Source organism: Pan paniscus, chromosome 21 (assembly GCF_029289425.2).
Source record: "Pan paniscus chromosome 21, NHGRI_mPanPan1-v2.0_pri, whole genome shotgun sequence".
NCBI lineage: Eukaryota > Metazoa > Chordata > Mammalia > Primates > Hominidae > Pan > Pan paniscus.
This window is the reverse complement of record NC_073270.2, coordinates 55,479,305-55,501,563: the sequence shown is the minus strand read 5'-3', so window position 1 is coordinate 55,501,563 and position 22,259 is coordinate 55,479,305.

Below are 22,259 nucleotides of genomic sequence, written 5' to 3'. Positions count from 1 at the left end.
CAAGAATCTCCTTGAACCCAGGAGGTGGAGGTTTCAGTGAGCTGAGGTGGCGCCACTGCACTCCAGCACCCCCCAAAAAAAGTGAGTGAAAGAGAAAAATCCAGAATTATTTCAGTGTATTTTTGGCTTGAGTAACCAGGTATTTAGTAAGGGAGAAACAGGTTTGGAGGGTGAGGAATCAAAAAGTTTAATTTTATTAGACAGGCGTGGTGGTGTGCACCTGCAGTCCCAGGAGGCTGAGGTGGGAGGATTGCTTGAGCCTGGGAAGTTGATGCTGCAGTAAGCCAAGATTGCACCACTGCACTCCAGGGCAGCAGAGTGAGGCTCTGTCTCAAAATAATAATAATAACAATAAAAGTTTAATCTTAACCATTTTAAATTTGAGATTCTTACTAGACATTAATGAGCAGTTGGACACAGAAATTAGGCATTTATTGTCTCCACAGTTCTTAATAAGTAAATCTTGCATCTGTAGGTTTTTTGTATTTAGTCAAAGCATCCCAATAGTTACAATATTTGCATATATGTGTGTACTATATTATACACACACATATATACTTCTATTCATCCGTCTATCTCTCTACAATTTACCCGGAAGATGATGCATGAAACTAGTCATAGTGCATGCCTCTGGGGAGGGGGGACTGTGGGCTACAGGATAGAGGTGGGAGGGAGGCGGGAAGCATCCTTTTACTCTGCTTCAATAAAGAACTGGAGACTAGGAGGAAACTTACTTAAGGTCACAGAGCTGGTGGGTAGCAGGGCTGCCATTTGGGCTGAGGTTGGCCTGGCCCCAAGTCCAAGCTCTTTCTGTTCTGACAGTTTCTCTCTCCTAAATGTGTACCTCCAGGATCAATGCTGTCTTTCTTGCTGCCTCTCCCTGGTCTGGCTCCTCTGTGTGTCTCACTGCGGCATCTCCTGTGGCTGAGCAATAATAACTGGCTAAAAGTATTCCTGCCTGTGGCCAGGAAAGGCTGGGTGCACTCTTCTTCCCCTCCATTATGGAAATCATCTATGTAGCCTGTGGCTATAGCTGCAAGTGAAAATAGTGCTGGAAGGTTCCCAGACAACACACCTGCCCCAAATGGACCAATTTCTCCTGCGTTCCTTTACTTAAGGATTAGAGATGTTCAGAATTCTGGTCACAGGCCTGGGTTATAACTGCTGCTCTTTCACTGCTAATGGTGCTGTGTGTCCTTGGGAAAGTTACTTACCTTCTCTGTGCCTCGACTTCCTCATCTACAAAATGATATTAATAGCAGTAGCTATCTCACAGGACTGTGGTAAGGGTCAGTGAGCCAGCAGGTGTAAACTGCGTGGCTCTCTGCCTCTCTGGCACAGCATCAGTCAACAGGCATTGCTCCCGCCCCACACATGCCCTTCCCCCACAGTGCCTTAGCACATGGAGTTCCTTCTACCTGGAATGCCTTTCCCTTCCCCTCTTATTAGTCTAACCGTCTAATTAATGACCACTCACCCTTCAGAGCCTCCAACATTTTACTGTAACATTCACAAAGACAGGACTGCTTGTGTCCCAACACCCAGCACACATGGTATTTGGCATATAGTTGGCATTCATTAATTGTTTATCCATTGAGTGAGTGAATGACTAAGTGAATTAATAAGGTGAAAGATCAGTTAATGCTCACTCATTCAATATATGTTCCGTAAATGAGGATAATAAATACCCATCTGACTGTATCATTAGGCTTAAAAATGCTGCGCATTTAGGTCAGGCACAGTGGCTAACGCCTGTAATCCCAGCACTTCGGGAGGCTGAGACGGGTGGATCACTTTGAGGCCAGAAGTTTGAGACCAGCCTGACCAACATGGTGAAACCCCCGTCTCCACTAAAAATACAAAAACTTAGCTGGGCGTGGTGGCACACGCTTGTAATCCCAACTGCTCCGGAGGCTGAGACATGAAAATCACTTGAACCCAGGAGGCAGAGTTTGCAATAAGCCAAGATGGTGCCACTGCACTCCAGCCTGGGGGACAGAGTGAGGCTCTGTCTCAAAAACAAAGAAACAAAAAAGCAAAAATGCTGTTCATTTAAGTGTCTAGAGTGATACCTGGTCAGTAGCACTGAATAACATTTATTATTCGTGCTATTTTATATTATTATCATTTAAAAAATGTTTTGTCGTTTTTGTGGAGACAAGGGGTGTGGGGAAGGGGTTGCCAGGTTGCCCAGGCTGGTCTCAAACTCCTGGGCTCAAGTGATCCTCCTGCCTCTGCCTCCCTGAGTGCTGGGATTACAGCTGTCAGGCACCACACCCAGCTATGATCATTATTATTATTTCACACAGGTGTTCTTGCATCTTACTGGTGGGCTTAGGCGTTCTTGGCCCTGCTCTCATGGACAGGCCCCTTCAGAGCTTCACCTTGGCAGCTGGATGCACGTCTCTGTCCAAGCAGCCTCAGCCTCCAGATGCAGGAATGTTCCTGTCTTGGGGAAACAAATTCTTAGCTTCAGGCCTGACTTCTGCCTGGCCTTGGCTTCAGTTTCTTTGTAGATAACTTCATTCAGCTGCAGAGCATCATGGACATATCGTGTGGTTTCTGCCCAGTTTGTGGTGACCCACCTCTCTTTGAAACAGGTGCAACTAACCCATGAAACCACGCGTACAAGCTACTCAACCCTGCCCTCCAGCCAGAATTGACTGCACAAAGACGGGCACCTGACTGGTTGAGGTGATCAGATTCTCTGTCTTGAGAATTTGGTGAGTCTTGTGGGCTGTTGCTTAAAGGAAGGGGTTGTGCTGTCAGGTGCTATGGGGCAGTCGGGTTTGCGCATGGGCTCAAGGAAGAAGACAGGGAGAGGGAAAAGAGAGAAGCAGAGATGAGGAAACCTGTGGGCAGAGTCATAGAGAGACCAGGATTTGGCTGCCACAATTCCTGGTGGCCTTTCAGGTGCTCATTTAAGAAAGGTGTGAGGCCACTGCACTTCCTGCCCTTGTGTTTCATGTGATAACAGCGGTTCTCACAAAAAGTACAGCCAGGTGGCATAATAGACACCTGTTGTCTTTGCCTTTCTGGCCTTGATGCCCCTTCTGGAAACAGCACCTGCATCCTCCCGGGAGCTACGGGTCTCCTCCTTTCTGTCCGTGGGGGCCAGCTCTGCCTAGCTCTAGGCTGGCCTAGTCACAGCGATTGGTTTAGAAATGGGCATGTGACCAGGCTAGACCCAGTGAGACTTCCTTCTGGGACTTTCTGTTCTCATCCGTGAAAAGACAGAATTGCCTGGCTCTGCGGTTGCTGAGAGGCCATCTTGACCCAGGAGTGGGGACACAGCAAAGGCTGGAGTGCAGCACTGGAAATGGAGGGAGAGTCCCTGGAGCCACATGTTGGCCCTTGGGTCCAGCTGTGCTGGAAGCTGGCACTTGTCCTGATGTTTTCAATTAAGTGACCAAAAATAAAAGTTGATTCTCCTCATGCTTCAACCAAATTTAGTTGGGTTTCTGCAACAGCAGAAACACTCCTGACTGATACTTCTTATGGTGAATTTCCCCTTTTTTTTCTTTCTTTTTTCCTCTTTTTTTTGAGACAGGGTCTCATTCTGTTACCCAGGCTGGAGAACGGAGAACAGTGGCACAATCATGGCTCACTGAAGCCTCAAACTCCCTGGGCTCAGGTGATCCTCCCACCTCAGCTTCCCAGTAGCTAGGACTACAGGCACTCACCACCACACCCAGCTAATTTTTTGTATTTTTGTAGAGACAGGGTTTCGCCATGTTGCCCAGGCTGGTCTCAAACTCCTGGGCTCAAGCAACCTGCACGCCTTGGCCTCCCAAAGTGCTAGGATCACAGGCTGAACCACCGAGCCCAGCCTCCCCCTTTTATTATAGTTGGAGCCAGTTTTAGTGGGTTATTTTCCACCAGATCCATAGATCTTGGACTGGGATATTGAGCCTCCATTCTAATGCCCACACTTCTGTTTCATTCCCAGTGATTTTGTAGGTTCCCAGATTTTGGCCTTAGTTCCTTTTCCTTTTGCTTTTGAGAAACTGCCTGGGATAAAAGAAGTGGGAACTTCCATTCATCAAGCTATTACAATTTCAATAATTGTAACTTCCATGAGGAAGTCATTCTAATCAGCCCCATCTTGGGATATGGTGGTTTAGAGTCAGAAGTGAGATGAGGACCAATGAAGGCAGGATTTTACAAATGAGGAAATGGAGGCTCAAACTGGTGAAGTGACCTGCCAAAGATTACCCAGCCAGTAAATACTGAGCTGGGATTTGAACTCTGCTCTACAGGACTTCAAAGCCTGGCTTTTAGCCACTATCTGTCCTGCCCAGGAACAAGAGCAATCCAATGCACAACCACCTGCCTAAGTAACATGCATTGGAGGCCCCAGGTTTATGCTTTTCCCCCTGCAAATTCCAGGTCTAGGTGTTTAAGAAACAAGCAGACAAGAATAGCTGAGGATGTGTTTCACAGCTCTGAGCATGCAAAACTAGGGCCGGGCGCGGTGGCTCACGCCTGTAATCCCAGCACTTTGGGAGGCCAAGGCGGGTGGATCACGAGGTCAGGAGATTGAGACCATCCTAGCTAACATGGTGAAACCCCATCTCTACTAAAAACACACACAAAAAAATTAGCTGGGTGTGGTGGCGGGCACCTGTAGTCCCAGCTACTCGGGAGGCTGAGGCAGGAGAATGGCGTGAACCCGGGAGGTGGAGCTTGCAGTGAGCTGAGATGGCGCCACTGCACTCCAGCCCAGGCAACAGAGGGAGACTCCGTCTCAAAAAAAAAAAAAAAAAAAAGAAGAAGGAAAAAAAAGGAAGAAAAACTAGAGACAATCTACATGTCTCCGAATGGAACATTAGATAAAATATGATGGCTGGAGGCCAGGCGCAGTGGCTCACACCTGTAATCCCAACCCTCTGGGAGGCTGAGGTGAGCAGATCACTTGAGAGCAGGAGTTCGAGACCCGCCTGGCTAACATAGCGAGACCCTGTCTCTATTAAAAATATAAAAATTAGCCGGGCATGGCGGCGCACACCTGTAATCCCAGCTACTGGGGAGGCTGAGGCAGAAGAATCACTTGAACCCAGGAAGCAGAGGTTGCAGTGAACCAAGAATGTGCCACTGCACTCCAGCCTAGGCAACAGAGCGAGACTCTATCTCAAATAAACAAACAAATAAAAACAAGTAAATAAATACAAATTTTAAAAAAAAGAATATTTTGTGACACATGAAAATTATGTAAAATTCAAGTTTCAGTATCCAGAAATAAAGTTTTATTGGCACGTGGGCATAGTCATTTGGTTTTTTGTTGTTGTTGTTGTTTGTGTGCTGTACAACAGCAGAGTTGAATAGTTGTGGCAGAGACTGTACTGCCAACAAAGCCTAAAATCTATATTATATGGCTCTTTACCTAAAAGGTTTGTCAAGCCCTGGTTTATTTGATTCTTATAACATTTTTATCCCCTTTCTACGAGTCCTATTTTTATCTACTATCACATATTTATTCCCTTTCTACCAATGAGAAGACTGAGAGAGAGAGGTCTCAGAGAGGTTATGCCATGCCCAGGGTCACACAGCAGAAAAAAGCTAGGATAAGAGCCTAGGAGCCCGGCTTCTGAGTTCAGGGCTTAACCCCAGGTTAGAGCCCTCCTAGCTCACAGCCTCTGTGCATGGGACTCGCCCTGGGAATTCCCCGGCCTTCAACTCGCAGCCCTGTGCTGGTGGAGGCCCATCCAGGGTGAGGAAATGCAATGTCTCCTCAGATAGCCTCACAGGGCACCTTGCCAGGCCCTTTTTTCCTCTGGAGCCTGTCCTGGCTCACACAGGCCGCTCTGTGAGGCTGTGGGCAGAAGGCCTCTCTGGCCAGCAGTGTTCGGTTACTGCAGTGACATTCAATTGTTCCTAAGAGAGGAGGCCTGTTTTTGGCAGCTCCTAGACCTGGATTCCAGGAAGCTCTGCCTGACTCCCTTTCTGTTTGTTTCCCATCAGCGAATCTGCCTGTATCACTTTCCACCAGGTTACGTAAGTCAGCCTGTCGCTCTCACTCTGTCTGTCTTGCTGTTATCTTCTTATCACTCTCAGCACATCACCAGCCAGGGAGGAAGACTCAGGACTTAATAATGGGGGATGGGACAAGACACAGGGCATGTCTGTAGTTTAGTGCTTCCAAGATGGACCGAAACTTCAGCTCTGCCCAGTTCCAAGGCTCCAGGGATGCATGTCTTACCCTAGATCCAGGGGTCCAGGGCCTCAAACCTGGAAAGTGATCCCTGGGGTGGCAGTGCGGCTCTGTGGGTGAAGGACCCATGCCTGTGTGGACACTAGCATAGTCCCTCTGCAGGCTAGCTTGGTAAGAGCTAGGAAAACAGAAAATGGATATTCAGACTCAAGAAGTGGATGTTTGAGTTCACATCTCAGCTCTGTCATTTACTGGTTATGTAATTTTGGGCAAATTTCTAAAACTGAGGCTCAGATTCTGCATCTGTACTATGGAAATAATAATAAAACCTCTCTTATTCGACATAATAAATTTTTTTTAGAGACAAAGTCTTGCCGGGCACGGAGGCTCATGGCTAAATACAAAAATTAGCTGGGCATGATAGTGTGTGCCTGTGGTCCCAGCTACTTGGAAGGCTGAGGTGGGAGGATCCCTTGAGCCCAGGAGGCAGAGGTTGCAGTGAGCCAAGTTCGCCCCACTGCACTCCAGTTTGGGTGACAGAGTGAGACCCTGTCTCAAAAAAGAAAAAAATAAAAGAGAGACAAGGTCTTGTTCTGTTGCCCAGGCTAGAGTATGGTGGCATGATCATAGCTTATAGCTCACTGCAGCCTCCAAGTTCTGGGCTCAAGAAATCTTCCCACCTCAGCCTCCCTAGTAGCTGGGACTACAGGCACGAGCCACTGTGCCCAGCTCGTAAAAATAATTACATCATTTAATACAAGTAAAGGGCTTAGAGCAATGCTTCGGCTCAGGCAATAAGGGCTCAGTAAGTAGAAGCAATTATTATTATTACTAAAATAAGAACTATTGTTATTGGGCCAGGAGTGGTGGCTCACACCTGTAATCCCAGCACTTTGGGAGGCCAAGGCAGGCAGATCACTTGAGGTCAGGAATTCGAGACCAGCCTGTTCACAAACATGGTGAAACCCCGTCACCAATAAAAATACAAATATTAGCTGAGTATGGTGGTGTATGCTTGTAATCTCAACTACTTGGAAGCCTGAGGCAGGATAATCGCTTGAACCCAGGAAAAGGAGGTTGCAGTGGGCAGAGATCGCGCCACTGAACTCCCATCTGGGCGACAGAGCAAGATGCTGAAAAAAAAAAAAAAAATGTCAGGCGCGGTGGCTCATGCCTGTAATCCCAGCACTTTGGGAGGCTGAGGCAGGTGGATTACCTAAGGTCAAGAGTTTGAAACCAGCTTGGCCAACATGGCGAAACCCTGTCTCTACTAAAAATACAAAAAAATTAGCTGGGTGTGGTGGCAGGCGCCTGAAATCCCAGCTACTTGGGAGGCTGAGGCAGGAGAATTGCTAGAACTTGGGAAGTGGAGGTTGCAGTGAGCCGAGATTGCACCATTGCACTCCAGTCTGGGTGTCAGAATGAGACTCTGTCAAAAAAAGAAAAGAGAGAGAGAGAGAAAGAGAAAGAAAGAAAGAAAGAAAGAAAGAAAGAAAGAAAGAAAGAAAGAAAGAAAGAAAGAAAGAGCTATTGTTATTCGTACTCATCAGAGAGAAAAGGTCATGCACGTGCCCAAGAAGGTATGAACAGTAACATTTGTTGCAGGTCTATTTTTAATAGAGACAAATTGAAAACCATCTAAATGACCCTTGAGGCCAGGTGTTCAGGACGAGCTTGGGCAATATAGTGAGACTCCATCTCTACAAAAAATTTAAAAATCAACCAGCACAGTGTTGTGTACCTGTAGTCCTAGTTACTCAGGAGGCTGAGGTGGGAGGATCCCTTGAGTCTAGGAATTCAAGATTACAGTGAGCTATTTTCAAGCCACTGTACTCCAGTCTGTGAGAGAGTGAGACCCTATGTCTCTTGTTTTTGTTTTTTGTTTTTGAGATGGAATTTCGCTCTTGTTGCCCAAGCTGGAGTGCAATGGTGTGATCTCGGCTCACTGCAACCTCCGCCTCCAGGGTTCAAGCGAGTCTCCTGCCTCAGCCTCTCGAGTAGCTGGGATTACAGGCATGTGCCACCACGCCCAGCTAATTTTTTGTATTTTTAGTAGAAACAGCGTTTCACCATGTTAGCCAGGCTGGTCTCAAACTCCTGACCTCAGGTGATCTGCCCACCTCGGCCTCTGAAAGTGCTGGGATTACAGGCGCGAGCCACCACGCCCAGCCTTTGTTTTTCTTTTTTTGACATGGAGTCTCATTCTGTTGCCTAGGCTAGAGTGCAATGGCACGATCTCAGCTCACTGCAACCTCTGCCTCCCAGATTCAAGCGATTCTCCTGCCTCAGCCTCCCGAGTAGCTGAGATTACAGGCGCCACCACACCTGGCTAATTTTTGTATTTTTAGTAGAGACGGGGTTTTGCCATGTTGGCCAGGCTGGTCTCAAACTCCTGACCTCAAGTGATCTGCCCACCTTGGCCTCCCAAAGTGCTGAGATTACAGGCGCGAGCTACCATGCCCGGTCATGAGACTCTATCTCTAAAAACAAACAAAAAAAATCAATAATAATAATAATATTGGCCAGGTGTGGTGGCTCACATCTGTAATCCCACCACTTTGGGAGGCCAAGGCAAGAGAATTACTTGAGGCCAAGAGTTCGAGACCAGCCTGGGCAAAAATAGCAAAACCCCGCCCTCCCCCACAACAAATCTCTATTTTTCGAAAAAAGAGAAAAGTAAGTAAATAAGTAAATGTCTCCCGATAGAGAATGGCTAAACAAATTATGGCACATCTATACTATGCACTTCTGTGCAGCAAGTAAAAAGAATGAGGCAGATCTATATGGCCTCATATGAAAAGCCTTCCAAAATGTAGTGTTGCTCAACGCAAAAAAGTAAGTAGCAGAAGGCTACGTGCAGCATGAAAATGTATGTAAAACAAAAACGCAAAATAGCCCCTGATGACATATACATATGCAAATGCCCAGAAAAAAAACGTCTAGAACAGTTGATATGCTTGTCACCAGCCACGTGTGGCTGTTTACATTTAAATGCAAATGAATTACAACTAAATAAAATGTAAAGTTTAGTTCCTCAATGGCATCAGGCCCATTTCCAGCGCAGCTAGTGGCGGGTGGATTAAACAGTGCAGATATAGGATTTATGCGTCGCTGCAGAGCCTTCTATTGGATGGTACTGGTCTAGAAGAATAGCAAAGCCAAATTGATAACAGCAATTATGTTGGCATGGGGAGGAACAAGGATTGCAGGGCTTTATTTATTTATTTATTTTTGAGATAGAGACAGGGTCTTGCTATGTTACCCAGGCTGTTCTCAAACTCCTCAGCTCAAGCAATCCTCCCACCTCAGCCTCCCAAAGTGCTGGGATTACAGGCATGAGCCACCATGACTGGCTGTATTATTTATTCTTTTAAACACATATTTATTGAGCATTTACTCTGTGCCAGGCACTGTCCTTAGCACTGAGACCACACTCTGCATATATCCATGCCTTCTGGGTGTTCCCATTCCAGTGGCTGATATATCAAGTGGAAATAAGTGCTTTGGCAAAAAAAAAAAAAAAACAGAGCAGCGGATATGGATAGAGAATGTTGGCAGATGGCACAGGGTGATCATTAAAGACATTTTTTTTCACTTACGTGCATTTTTTTAAAGATGAGACCTCCTTACTTTTTTTTTTTTTTTGAGACGGAGTCTTGCTCTGTTGCCCAGGCTGGAATGCAGTGGTGCGATCTCGGCTCACTGCCGATCCCAGGGTGTGATCCCAGGTTCAAGTGATTCTTCTGCCTCAGCTGCCTGAATAGCTGGGAATACAGGCGTGTGCCACCACACCCGGCTAATTTTTTTTTTTTTTTTTTTTGGTAGAGACGAGGTTTCACCATATTGGCCAGGATGGTCTCGAACTCCTGATCTCGTGATCTACCCACCTTGGCCTCCCAAAGTACTGGGATTACAGGCATGAGCCACTGCGCCTGGCCCTCCTTACCTTACATACTTTTACTCCTTATGTACTTTTAAAACTATATAAAAGGAGTGCCAGCTGCGGTGGCTCATGCCTGTAATCCCAGCACTTTGGGAGGCTGAGGCAGAAGGATCACTTGAGATCAGGAGTTTGAGACCAGCCTGGCCAACATGGCAAAACTCTGTCTCTACTAAAAATATAAAAATTAGCCAGTTGTGGTGGCACATGCCTGTATTCCCAGCTACTCAGGAGGCTGAGGCAGGAGACTTATTTGAACCTGGGAGGCGAAGGTTGCAGTGAGCTGAGATGGAGCCACCTCACTCCAGCCTGGGCGACAGGGTAAGACTGTCTTTAGAAAAAGAAAAAAGAGAAAAAAAAGTACATAAAAGGAAAAAAACATACCCCAGGACTGGAGAGAGGAAACCTGAATTCCTACCCAGTTCTGCTCTTGCCTTGTGTGCCTGATGCCAAGTGGCTTAACCTTTTTGGGCCCCCATTTCTTTATCTGCAATATGCATTAGACAAAGGCTCCAAGGCCATCAGCCCTGTCGTCCTGCGGCTGGATGCTTCTGTGAGTTTCTCTACCTGTCCAGGAAACCCACGGATCATTGGCATTCTTTGGAAGTGTTAAAATGGCAAGATTCTGCAGGAACCTGTTGCAAGAATCACAACAATCCAGAGGGAAAGAGGAGAAGAAGGAGCGGGAGGAAGAGACCTAGGCAGCCAGCAGAGGCTTCGATCTCCAGCAAACTGCCTGAGGGCTGCTTCCGTGAACCTGGCTTAAAGCAATACAGCATTCCTTAGAAAGTCATGGGGCGTGGTGGCTCACAACTGTAATCTCAGCACTTTGGGAGGCCGAGGAGGGTGGATCACCTGAGGTCAGGAGTTCGAGACCAGCCTAACCAACGTGGAGAAACCCCATCTCTACTAAAAATACAAAATTAGCTGGGCGTGGTGGCACATGCCTGTAATCCCACCTACTCGGCAGGCTGAGACAGAAGAATCGCTTGAACCCGGGAGGCGGAGGTTGCAGTGAGCCGAGATCGTGCCATTGCACTCCTGGGCAACAGCCTGGGCAACAAGAGTGAAACTCTGTCTCAAAAAAAAAAAAAAAAAAGTCATGCTATAGCAGTGCAGACAGACACTTCCTAATAATGGCTAATATTCCTTGAGCACTGACAGTGCTCTGGGCACCCTTTATGCAGATTAATTCATTTAATCCTTGCGACAGACCTGTGGAAGGAGTTCAGAAAGGCTGGGCTGCATAGCCCTCAGTCTTAATCACTATGCTTCAGCACCTGCTGCGTACAGGAAACTAAAACATTAGACAGAAGAAACCAAGGCGTTTGCTTGTTTAAAGCAGTATATTCATGTGCCCTGGGTACACAGACTAAGTGGAGATTAATTCTGATTGAGAGTGTTGGGGTCTTCCTGCTTCTTCCCAGCCGCTTCTCAGATGCCAGAAGAATCCTGAATCAGACCCTGTTTCTCTGCTGAAAATCTTCCTGTGGCTTCCACCTCACTCAGCATGAAAAGCCGAAGTCTCACTGTGATCCATTGACAAGGCCTTCCATGATCGCTTGCTCTGCCGTGCCCTCCGATCTCATCCTTCCACTGTCTCATCCCACTCCTGCCAAGCTGGCCTCCTCCCTGCTCCTCTGCTCCCTTGCTGGAGCTGCGGCCTCCTCCAGGGAAGCTCCCTGGAGGTGAGGTCTGAGCTGATCCCAGCAGTGTGTGTAGGTATAGTTAGTCTAAGAGAGTGGGAAGGTGAGGGGAGGGAAAGATGTAACACACAGCGTGAGCAAGCGTGCCTCATTCAGGGACTCAAAGGAAACCAGTGTGGTGGTGTTCGTAAGAAAGAAACTGAGCGGAAAATGGCAGAGGAAGAGTGGGAGAGGTGGGCAGACCTGCTTTATGCAGGGGTTGGGAGGCGTGTCAGGCTGTTTGGATTTTTTCCTGAGGGCAATGGGGAGCTATGGAAGAGTTTATTTGCTTCTTATGTTTTTTAATTTTAATTTTTAAAATTTTTTGTAGAGACAGGGTCTTGCTACATTACCCACGCTGGTCTCGAACTCCTAGCCTCAAGTGATCCTCTGGCCTCGGCCTCTCAAAGAGCTGGGATTATAGGTGTGAGCCACCACGTCTGGCTGGAAGGATTTTGAACAAAGAAAGAACATGTATGGGGCTGGGAGTGGTGGCTTATGCCTGTAATCCCAGCACCTTGGGAGGCCAAAGCAGGCAGATCACTTGAGCCCAGGAGTTTAGGACCAGCCTGGGCAACATGGTGAAACTCTGTTACTACAAAAAATACAAAAATTAGCCAGGCGTGTTGGTGTGCACCCACAGTCCCAGCTACTCAGGAGGCTGAGGCGAGAGGATAGTTTGAGTGTGGGAGGCAGAGTTTGCAGTGAGCTAAGATCATGCCACTGCACTCCAGCCTGGGCGATAGAGTGAAACTCTGAAGAAAGAAAGAGAGAAAGAGAGACAGAGAGAGAGACAGGGAGAGAGGGAGAGAGGGAGGGAGGGAAGGAAGGAAGGAAAGGAGGATGGGAGGGAGGGAGGGAGAAAAGAGCTGTAGCGAGAACCCCGATCTTCTCAAAGAAGACCTAAGTGGTCATAAATAGAATGTTGGTGAAAATATGGATAAGAAAGGTCACTTTGATGAGGTCTCAGAGAGAAATGAGGAATATGTTACTCGAAACGGGAGGAAAGGCAATTCTTGTTATAAAGTGGCAAAGAACTTGCCTGAATTGTGTTTATGACCCACTATTTTGTGGAAGAACTTGTGAGCAACAAAAGTAGACATGTAGCTTAAGCCATTTCTTTTTATTTTATTTTTCAAGTTGGAGTCTGGCTCTGTCACCCAAGCTGGAGTGCAGTGGCACAATCTTTGCTCACTGCAACCCCTGCCTCCTGGGTTCAAGCTATTCTTATGCCTCAGCCTCCCTTGTAGCTGGGATTACAGGCGTGTGCCATTGTGCCCAACTAATTTTTGTATTTCTAGTAGAGATGAAATTTCGCCATGTTGGCCAGGCTGGTCTCAAACTCCTGACTTCAAGTGACTATAGGCGTGAGCCACCGTGCCTGGCCTGAAGCTATTTCTAAGTAAAGAGTTGAGGGTGCAGCCTGGGTTCTCTTGACTACTTATAGTAAAATGAAGTGAGAGAGAAATGACTTAAAGATGGAATTGTTGGCCAGGCACCGGTGGCTCACGCCTGTAATCCCAGCACTTTGGGAGGCTGAGGCAAGTGGATCACCTGAGGTCAGGAGTTGGAAACCAGCCTGGCCAATATTGCAAAACCCTGTCTGTACTAAAAATACAAAACATTAGCTGGGTGTGGTGGCAGGCACCTGTAATCCCAGCTACTTGGGAGACTGAGGCAGGAGAATTGCTTGAACCTGGGAGGCGGAGGTTGTAGTGAGCCAAGATTGTGCCACTGCACTCCAGCCTGGGCAACAGAGCGAGATTCTATCTCACCAAAAAAAAAAAAAAAAAAAAAAAAATGGAATTGTTAATCAAAAAGGTAGAACTCAAAGCCTACCCATATTGGAAAAAAACAGAAAGCCTATATAAGACAGAACAGCTGGGTGTGGCAGCACAGGCCTATAATCCCACACTTTGGGAGGCCAAGGAAGGAGGATAGCTTGAGGCAGGGAGTTTGAGGCAAGTCTGGGCAATATAGCAAGACCCTGTTTCTAAAACAAATAAAAAAAAAATAGCAGGCTGGCATGTGCCTATAGTCCTAGCTACTTGAGGGGCTGAGGTGGGAGGATCACTTGAGCTTGGGAAGTCAAGGCTGTAGAGAGCCATAAACACACCACTGCACTCCAGTCTGGACAACACAGCAAGACCCTGTCTCAAAAAAAAAAAAAAAAAAAAAGAAAGAGAGAGAAAGAGAGTGAGAGAACAAAGGTGTGGCCAAGGAAACATTTGATAAGGAGATTAGTATGGATCAGCCATCTCAACAGAAACCAGGATCTATTGTCCAAGAGAATGAAAGAAGGACCCCAAGGCCGGGTGCCATGGCTCACGCCTGTAATCCTAGCACTTTAGGAGGCTGAGGTGGGCAGATCACTTGAGGTCAGGAGTTTGAAACCAGTCTGACCATCATGGTGAAACCCCGTCTCTACTAAAAATACAAAAATTAGCCAGGCGTGGTGGTGCGTGCCTGTAATCCCAGCTACTCCGGAGGCTGAGGCAGGAGAATCTCTTGAACCTGGGAGGTGGAGGTTGCAGTGAGCCACAATTGTGCCACTGCACTCCAGCCTGGGCAATAGAACGAGACTCCATCTAGAAAAAAAAAAAAAAAGAAGGACCCCAAAGACATTTCAGAGATGACTGGAGCTGCTCCTCCCATGATAGGCCCATTGTGCCAGGGCCCAGAGGACAGAGCAATTTCAAAGGAGGGGCCACCGGGGCCTGTGGGACTTTGGCTGCCACTGCCTCTCGACTCTGCTCCCCACACTCCATTTCTACCTCCTCGGCCATCCCAGATGCTGCTCCAGTGGGCCCTGGTTTGGGGTGTACTGTGCCCAGCAAAGCTGTGGGGACGTGGCTGCCTCCACCTAAGTTTCAAAGGATGCCCCCAGAAGGCCTCAGGGCCTAGGCAGAGAAGCAAGGCAGCAGCAGGGCCTCTGTGGAGAGCCCCCACAAGGGCAGTGCCGAGTGGAGCCATGGGGGTGGGGTGCCTGCAGAGGTGGGGCCACCCTGAGACTCCAGACTGGTTGCACCACCAGAGCGTGATGCCAGGCTGGGACAGCCACAGGCACATTACTCCAATCCATGAGAACTGTGGCATAGGCTGCACTCAGCAAAGCCGTGGGAACAGAACACTCAGAGCCTTGGGGGTCAAACTGCTGCCCAGCCAAACTGTGGAGGCAGGACCTCCATCCCAGTGGGTCCAGAAGTCAGGGCACAGCCCCCAGTGGGCCTGGAGGGCAGAGCCTTAAGTCAAAGATTGTTCCTGAGACGTAAGGTTTTGGACTTGCTTCAGATCTGTCACCCCTTTCCTCCTTCCTACTTCTCCTTTTCGGAATGGGAATGTCTGTCCTATGCCCGTCCCATCGATGTATTTTGGTAGTTCACAGGTTCACGGCTAGAGAGCAGTTTGCTTCAGGATGAATCGTATCTTGAGTCTCACCTGTATCTTATCTTTATTTTATTTTATGTTTTGAGATGGAGTCTCGCTCTGTAGTCCAGGCTGCAGTGGAGTGGCGTGATCTTGGCTCACTGCAACCTCTACCTCCCGGGTTCAAGCGATCCTTTCACCTCAGCCTCCTGAATAGCTGAGATTACAGGCCTGTGCCACCATGCCCAGCTAATTTTTTTGTATTTTTATAGAGACGGGGTTGGACCATGTTGGTCAGGCTGGCCTTGAACTCCTGACCTCAAATGATTTACCCACCTTTGCCTCCCAAACTGCTGGGATTACAAGCGTGGGCTGATATTATGGTTTAAGACTTTGGGGGCTATTGGGATGGAATGAATATATTTTGCATGCAAGAAGGACATGACTTTTGGGGAGCCAGGGGAGAAATGCTAAAATCTGAATGTTTATGTCTCCCCTACCAAATTCATATATTGAAACTTAATCACCAATGGGGTGGTATCAGGAAGTGGGGCCTTGAGAAGGGTTTAGGTCATGAGGGTGGAACCCACAAAAATGGGATTAGTGCCACATATAAAAGAGGCCCCAGAGAGCTGCCTTCCCCTCCTCAACCATGTGAGGACACAGCGAGAAGATATCATCCATGAACCAGAAATCAAGCCGTCACCAGACACTGAATCTGCCAGTGCTTTGATCTTGGACTTCCCTGCATTCAGAACAGTGAAAAATAAACCTCTGTTGTTTAAAATCCACCCAGCTTATAGTATTTTGATATAGCAGCCTGAAAAGATGAAGACAATGAGTGAGCAGATGAAATGGAGATAGGGGGAGTTCAAGGGAATAGATAAGACGGAGCGTAGATAGCCAAGAAGCTTAAAGTCCAGGGACATAGCCGGGTATGGTGGGATGCACCTGTGGTCCCAGCTACTCCAGAGGCTGAGACAGGAGGATCACTTGAGCCCAGAAGTTTGAGGCAGCAGCAAGCTATGATGGCACCACTCTACTCCAGCCTGGATGACAGAATGAGATCCTGTTTCAAATAAATACATAAATAAGAAAAAATTTTTAAATGATTAAAGTCCAGGGACAAAAAGTACCATAAACAAAGTCAAAACACAAATGACAAGCCAGGAAAAATGTCAACTCATATAGAAAGGGCTGTATCTTCCTAATACATAAAGCATATTCTTTCTAGAAATAGAAAAGTACACACCCAGTGGAAAATGGCAAAGGAAATGACCAGAAAAATACAAACGGCTCTTACATATATTAAAAGATGCTTGAATTATCACAGAAGAAGAAATGCAAGTGAAACTATGTGACGCTCACTCTGTTGTGCTGGCAAAGATCAAGCACCCTCCCATGTTGCTGGTGTGCATGTAAACTGGTACAGCACCCTTGGGAGCAAGGTCTCTATCATCATTACAAAGACATACCTTTTGACCCAGAAAGTCCATTTCTAGTCATTAATCCTACAGACACACCTGCCCATGTGCAAAATAATGTATATATATTGCAACACTGTGTTAAGGTAGAAAGATTAGAAACAACCAAATTTCTGTTAGAAGAATAAACTAATTATAGTTTATTCATAAAACTGAATATTATGTGGCTATTAAAAAGAATCAGTGGGCACGGTGGCTCACACCTGTAATCCCAGCATTTTGAGAGGCTAAGGCAGGTGAATCACTTGAGGCTAGGAGTTCGAGACGAGGCTGGTCAACATGACAAAACCGCTTCTCTACCAAAAAAACAAAAATTAGCCAGGGGTGGTGGCACACGCCTGTAATCTCAGCTACTAGGGTAGGTGAGGCAGGAGAATCACTTGAATCTGAGAGGCAAAGGTTGCAGTGAGCCGAGATTGTGCCACTGCACTCCAGCCTGGGTAACAAAGTGAGACCCTGCCCCCTCTCAAAAGAAAAGAACAGAAAAAAAAAAGAGAGAGAGAATCAGGCTGGGTACAGTGGTACACACCTATAATCTCAGCACTTTGGGAGGCCAAGGCGGGAGGATCTCTTGAGACCAAGAGTTGGAGACCAGCCTGGGCAACATAGCAAGACTCTCTGTCCCTACAGAAAATAAATTAATTAATTAAATAAAAAGAATAAGGCAAGTGTAACGCACTGAAATATTAAATGAAAAAAGAAAAGGCAGAACAGTATTATGCTATTCTTGTGTAAGAGCATGGGGGAAAAGAATCTCTGTTTATATTTTATGCACATAAAAACTGGAGAAACACAAGAAACTAACAATAGTAGTTAGCTCTGTGTGTGTGTGTGTATGTGTGTGTGTGTGTGTGTGTGTGTGTGTGCATGGCAAGGAGCAGCTAGTGTTGGGAAATGGTTCAATGGAGAACAAAAGTGGGAAGGAGATTTTTTTTCTTTTTTGAGACAGAGTCTCACTCTGTCACCCAGGCTGGAGTGCAGTGGCGTGATCTCAGCTCACTGCAAGCTGCGCCTCCCGGGTTCACACCATTCTGCCTCAGCCTCCCGAGTAGCTGGGACTACAGGCGCCCGCCACCATGCCCAGCTAATTTTTTGCATTTTTAGTAGAGACGGGGTTTCACCGTGTAAATCAGCAGGATGGTCTTGATCCCCTGACCTCGTGATCCGCCCACCTCAGCCTCCAAAAGTGCTGGGATTACAGGCCGGCCACCGCGCCCCGCCAAGACTTTTTATTGGATTAAAAAATATACGTATATGTAACAGCTTTATTGAAATATAATTTACATGTGATACAATTTTTCCATTTAAAGTATTCAATCTGCCGGATGCGGTGGCTCATCCTGTAACCCCAGCACTTTGGGAGACTGAGGTGGGCAGATCACCGGAGGTCAGGAGTTCAAGACCAGCCTGGCCAACATGGTGAAACTCCATCTCTACTAAAAATACAAAAATTAGCCAGGCATGGTGGCACACACCTGTAATCCCAGCTACTCAGGAGGCTGAGGCAGGAGAATCACTTGAACCTGGGAGGCGGAGGTGACAGTGAGCTGAGATTGTGCCACTGCACTCCAGTCTGGCAACAGAGCGAGACTCTGTCTCTAAATAAATAAATATTCAATCTAATGGTTTTTAGTATATTCACAGAGTTGTGCAACCACACCACAATCAATTTTAGAACATTTTCATCACCCCCTTAAGAAGCCCCATACCATTTAGCAGTCACTCCCCATTTCTCCCCATGCTCTCAGTCTTAGACAACTAATCATCTATAATAGATTTGCCTATTCTGTACATTTCCTAGAAATAGAATCATACAGTATGTGGCCTTTTGTGTCTGGCTTCTCTTATTTAGCATAATGTTTTCAAGATTGATGCCTGGCCAGTCACAGTGACTCATGCCTGTAATCCCACCATTTTGGGAGGCCAAGCGGGGAGGATCACTTGAGCCCAGGAGTTCAAGACCAGCCTGGGCAACATAGTAAAACCTCACCTCTACAAAACAATTTTTAAATAGCTGGGCATAGTGGCATACACCTGTGGTCCTAGGTACGTGGGGGACAGAAGCAGGAAGATGTCTTGGGGCTAACAGTTGGAGGCTGCAGTGAGCCATGATTGTGCCACTTCACTCCAGCATGGGTGACAGAGTGAGACCCTGTCTCAAAAATAAAAATAAAGTAAAAAGATTAATGCCCGCTTATGCTGAGGTACATGCCTGTAACCCCAGCTACTCAGAAGGCTGAGAGAGGAGGATCACTTGAGCCTAAGAGGAAGACCCTGTCTCAAAAAAAAAAAAAAAGGTTCACGCACATTGTAGCATGTAGCATACTTCTTTCAGCACATCATTCTTCATTTTCCTCTTTTGAGACAAGGACTCACTCTGTTGCCCAGGCTGGAGTGCAATGGTGCAATCGAGGCTCACTGCAGCCTCAACCTCCCCTGCTCAAATGATCCTCCCACTTCAGCCTCCTGAATAGCTGAGACCATAGGTGCACACCACTACACCTGGCTAATTAAAAAAAATTTTTTTGTAGAGATGATATCTCACTATGTTGCCCTGGCTGGAGTGCAATGGTGCAATCGAGGCTCACTGCAGCCTCAACCTCCCCTGCTCAAATGATCCTCCCACTTCAGCCTCCTGAATAGCTGAGACCATAGGTGCACACCACTACACCTGGCTAATTAAAAAAAATTTTTTTGTAGAGATGATATCTCACTATGTTGCCCTGGCTGGTCTCAAACTCCTGGGCTGAGTGATCCTCCTGTCTCAGCTTCCCAAAGTGGTAGAATTACAGGAATGAGCCGCCAAGCCCCGCCTCATCTTTTATTTTATTTTATTTTATTTTATTTTTGGCTAATTTTCCATTGTATGCCTATACCATATTTTGTTTATCCATTCATCAGTTGATGGTATTTCGATTGTTCTCACCTTCCTCTCCCCGCTCCCGCCACCAGCCTTTTTTTTTTTTTTTTTTTTGACACGGAGTCTCGCTGTCATCCAGGCTGAAGTGCAGTGACAGGATCTCAGCTCAGCTCACTGCAACCTCTGCCTCCCGGATTCAAGTGATTCTTGTGCCTCAGCCTCCCAAGTAGCTGGAATTACAGGCGCCTGCCACCACCCCTGGCTAATTTTTTTGTATTTTTAGTAAAGACAGGGTTTCACCATGTTGGCCAGGCTGGTCTCGATCTCCTGACCTCAAGTGATCCACCCACCTCGGCCTCCTAAAGTGCTGGAATTACAGGCATGAGCCACTGCACCCAGTAACTTTTTTCCACTTTTGGCTATGATGCTGTGAAAGGAAAATAAATCTTAGGGCCCCCAGATCCCTAAACTAAAGGGAAAAGTCAAGCTGGGAACTGCTTAGGGCCAACCTCCCTCCCATTCTATTCAAAGTCACCCCTCTGCTCACTGAGATAAATGCATATCTCTTTGGCTCCTTTGGAGAGGCCAATCAGAAACTCAAAAGAATACAACCATCTGGGCCAGGCACAGTGGTCCTTGAGAAACTTTTAAGCAGGGAAGTGTGAAAATAAGTATTTCAAAATCTGAGCTGTTGAGACTTTAAAATATTTCAAGCCTTAAGGGAATGTGATTGTGGGACACAAGTCTTCTGAACCTACTCAGCTGTAACCTAGGCAGGCGTTACCTTTGTTTGTTTGATTATAATTAGCCCTCTTCTCTACCTACACTGTTTTAGAAAGTATTGTAAACAGCCGGGCACAATGGCTCACGCCTGTAATCCCAGCACTCTGGGAGGCCAAGGCGGGCGGATCACGAGGTCAAGAGATGAGACCATCCTGGCCAACATGGTGAAACCCTGTCTCTACTAAAAATACAAAAATTAGCTGGGTGTGGTAGCGTGCACCTGTAGTCCCAGCTACTCAGGAGGCTGAGGCAGGAGAATCGCTTGAACCCGATTCTCCTGCCTCAGAGAATCCTGCAGAGGTTGCAGTGAGCTGAGATTGTACCACTGACTCCAGCCTGGCGACACAGCAAGACTCCGTTTCAAAAAAAAAAAAAAGAAAGAAAGAAAATATTGTAAATGACTAACGGGCACCAGAGAAGACCCCTTTCCTCTTCACTGTTCATCTTCATTGTATAATAACTTCCCTCTTACCTTTCTCACACAAAGACTTCATGACTATCATCATACTGTCTTGAGATGGAATGTCAAATACACTCTTTAAGTGTATTTCTAGAAAGGAAATAAAAACAAACCATAACTAATTAAATTGTTGTAACTCATAAGCCTTGTATAGAAAATGTAATGAAGGCAGGTTCAGTGGTTCATGCCTGTAATCCCAGCCACTTAGGAGGCTGAGATGGGAGGATGGCTTGAGCCCCGGAGTTTGAAGCTGCAGTGAGCCCTGATCACACCACTACATTCCAGCCTGGGCAACAGAGTGAGACCCCATCTCTTAAAAAAAAAAAGTCATAATGCTGTTAAATTTCTTTGTTTTCTTCCTATCTAAGCAAGACCCTAACTTTTAACTTTTGAGTACTCACCCCATTTCTCTGGAGTCTGTGTTTCTAAGTGGCCATTCACAGCTTCTCGCTTGAATACTCTCTTTAAAACTGGATTCTCGGCCGGGCGCGGTGGCTCACGCCTGTAATCCCAGCACTTTGGGAGGCCGAGGCGGGCGGATCACGAGGTCAGGAGATCGAGACCATCCTGGCTAACACGGTGAAACCCCGTCTCTACTAAAAATACAAAAAATTAGCCAGGCGTGGTGGCGGGCGCCTGTAGTCCCAGCTACTCGGGAGGCTGAGGCAGGAGAATGGCGTGAACCCGGGAGGCGGAGCTTGCAGTGAGCCGAGATGGCGCCAATGCACTCCAGCCTGGGCGACAGAGCGAGACTCCGTCTCAAAAAAAAAAAAAAAAAAACTGGATTCTCCACTGCACTCCAGCCTGGGCGACATATTGGGATCCTGTCTCTTTTTATTTAAAAGCCAAAAAAAAAAAAAAAAAAGCCTGGCGGGCTTTTATTTAAAAGCCAAAAAAAAAAAAAAAAAAAAAAAAAAGGTGGCTCATGCCTGTAATCCCAGCATTTCGGGAGGCCGAGGCAGGCGGATCGCTTGAGGCTAGAAGTTCAAGACCAGCCTGGCCAACATGGTGAAACCCCGTCCCTACTAAAAATACAAAAATTATCTGAGCATGGTGGTACACACCTGTAGTCTCAGCTACTTGGGAGGCTGAGGCACGAGAATCACTTGAACCCAGGAGGCAGAAGTTGCAGTGAGCCAAAATCCCGTGACTGCACTCCAGCCTGACGACAGAGCAAGACTGTCTCAAAAATAAAAAAATAAAAAAATAAAAAAATTATATAGACCCTGACACTGCATTTATTTAATTTAATAAATTAATTTATTTGTTTTTATTTATTTTCTTTTTTTGAGACAGAGTCTCGCTCTGTCACCAGGCTGGAGTGCAGTGGCGCAATCTCGGCTCACTGCAGCCTCCGCCTCCCAGGTTCAAGCGATTCTCCTCCCTCAGTCTCCCGAGTAGCTGAGACTACGGGCATGCGCCACCACATGCGGGTAATTTTTGTGTTTTTAGTAGAGACAGAATTTCACCATGTTGGGCAGGATGATCTCAATCTCCTGACCTTGTGATCCAACTCCATATGTATATGTA